This window comes from Talpa europaea (genome assembly GCF_964194135.1).
Source record: "Talpa europaea genome assembly, chromosome: 6".
NCBI lineage: Eukaryota > Metazoa > Chordata > Mammalia > Eulipotyphla > Talpidae > Talpa > Talpa europaea.
Genome location: NC_140072.1, coordinates 36,828,971 through 36,831,888, shown reverse-complemented (window position 1 = coordinate 36,831,888; position 2,918 = coordinate 36,828,971).

Genomic DNA, 2,918 nt, shown 5'->3' with positions numbered 1-2,918 from the left:
CTGACTCATTTCCCTGACAGTGGAATCATGTCACAGCTCTGACCTCAACAATGAGCAAACACTGCCTCAGTCTTCCCCACACAGCAGAGCCCTTGGAAGTTGTGGTTTGTCCCCACCCACTCCCCACACCCCTTATCCCTTCACTGTTTAGGTCTCCATCATCTCAGTCCTTGGCTGATCCCAGACCTACAGGACACATTGCAGCCTTTTTCATGCCTGATTCCTCTGCTGCTTCTGACATTGACATCTTGTCTTTAAATTTTCTCTCAGTGACAAGGTGGCCTTTATGTTCTGTTTCTTTTCTTCTTTGGGAGTCCAGCAGGATGGTTGCATAGTGAGGAGGTAGGGCTGGCCTCCTGCAGACAAGAATAACAAAACTAATACAAAACAAAGTCTAAAACCCCTGAGGGAAAAACTGATTATCAACTTACACAATAGGAGCATCAGCCTAACTGAAAGGGGTAGCAAAAGCCTTGAGTGAACTTTGTTTAAAGTAACAAAGAGGGAGGAGAGGCCTCAGGGCAGAGTCAGGGGGCTGCTAGAGCCCTGCATGGCATGGCACCTGATAAGGGAAGGGGGTGAGCAGCTGGCACTCAGGACTTGAGGATGCTTGTGGGAGAGCTGCAGAGGTGAGGACAAAGAGCTTGAGGGTACAGGACTGTTGGCTTAAAAATGAGGCTCATAACAGAACAGTTCTACCAGGAATCAGGTCAGCCCTCAGATTTCTTCCCAGAAGAGGCTATGACTGAAGAGCAGGTGGGGATATAAACAGCTGCCATCTCTACGAAGAAATGCTTCACAACAGGAATTTCAAATTCCTGAGTCCACTGGTGGTGATCCTTTGATGCCCTTTGCCAGGTACTCTTTATACTTACTAACCCTCCATGGTGCCAGTCTCTGATTACCACAAGAACAAAAGAACAGCTGGAAATGTATCCCTTACTTTTCTTCTTTTGGGGTTGGTTTGTTTTAGTTTCCTCTTGCCCTGGATCCTCTCTTCCAGGCTGTGTTCCTCAAGGAATTCTAACTATCTTTTTTTCCAGCTAAAAGATACCTCTAACTTGAATTCCCCCCCCCCCCATGCTGCCAGCCCCAAGCACTTCTGAATACCACCCGCTTGCTCTTGGACTGCTCCAATTGGATCCCCAAAGACACCTCAAGCTTATTGTTTCTTTTACAGAAATACTAATTATTGATAACTTTTATAAATATTAAAATTACTTCCTTCCTTCCTTCCTTCCTTCCTTCCTTCCTTCCTTCCTTCCTTCCTTCCTTCCTTCCTTCCTTCCTTCCTTCCTTCCTTCCTTCCTTCCTTCCTTCCCTTCCTTCCCTTCCTTCCCTTCCTTCCCTTCCTTCCCTTCCTTTCCTTCCTTTCCTTTATACATGCACTGGGTACAGTCAGAAGCGCGGGAGGGTGAGAGAATTCGCCAGAGCGGGGAGCAGAGCAGACTGAAGTATACTGCTGAGGGTGTTAGGGGGAACAGGATGTCCTAAAGCTATTTCCATACAGGCTTTGTGGACTCCACCCCCACCCCAGGCCAAAGCCAAAGACACTGGGAACTCCAAATCCCATCACCACCAAAGGGAAGGTGGCTGGGACCTGAGGGTGGGGTTAAGCAGCCAGGTTGGTATAAACCCAGACAAGTGGGCTTTGGAGGGGGTTCCCCATTTTGGCTCCCCGCCAGCTCGCAGCGTCTGGCCAGCTCTGAGAGTGCCTTTGGGTTTCCAGGTCGGCAGATCCGGCACGCATTAAAGACTTTATTTCCCTATTTTCTCCCTGAGTTATACCTTTTCCTCATTTCCCTTTCCCTTGTAAATAAACCTTTCATTAACCTTTTGTGTGTGTCTGTAGTGGAGTATTAATAAGTCCCTTTTAAGCACGCGGGTGAGGACCCACAGCCAGAAACCCGTTCAATATCGGGGCTGCTCTATAACAAGGGGAGCAGCGGGCGGCAGGAGAGGTCTGCGCGCCAGGTGGCCAGGGAACCGGCGCAGCAGAGGCCTGGGGCAGCTTCGCAACCCAACGCTCAACTGCTGCGCCACCGGGGAGGCCCTAAAATTACTCTTTCTTTCTGTAGCTGAAGATGTTGGAGATGTGTGTGTGTGTGTGTGTGTGTGTGTGCGTGCGCGTGTGCATGTATTTAAATGAAATGAAGACTTTTATAAGGTGAGGAAAGCCAAGTGATTGTTTATAGGAAAAGATGGAAATACCTGGAGAGAAAGATGCTGGGAAAGTCGGGGGTGGAGGGAGTGGTTGAGGAGTGGCTAGTGGGGGCAGGGAGGAATGGAGGAATGAGGGGTGGAACTGGAATTACTGGTTAGATGTTGGGAGAAAGGGATTGAAAATTTGTCAAGGGAACTGTCTGAGTAGCCTTATGATATTTAGGGTAACTCTCTCTCTCTCTCTCTCTCTCTCTCTCTCCCCACACACACACCTTCCTTCTTCTTCCCTCTATCTCCCCCCTCTCTCTTCCCTCATTATTTTTTTCTATTGTCACTGAAATTGTTGCATTTTCCTGTAATTTTTTTTTTTTTTTTTTTGCTTTTTCTTGCTGACAAAGACTCTTTCCTTGACAAAGACTTGTTGGCTCCAGTCTTGTCTTCAGCTAGCCTAGTTTAGTCTTAGCAAAGAATAAGTCTTCCCATCCTTAGTCTCTCTCTGCCTTACCAACTTATTCCTCTTCCACCTTAATTTCTCAGCCTTTGTCCTGTTCTTTTGCAAGATTCCTGTTGGGTCAGTTAAGTAACAAATTATCCCCTTGATGCTGCCACTTGGTGATTTCCTATCCCTTGATCACACCATTCTGTGCCCCAATGATAAATTTTCTCTTATACTCATTATATTCCGAGTTCAACTTCTCTCTCTCTCCCCTATTGCAATGTCTTGAACAATCTTGTTTACTGTTTTGGGTCAAAAC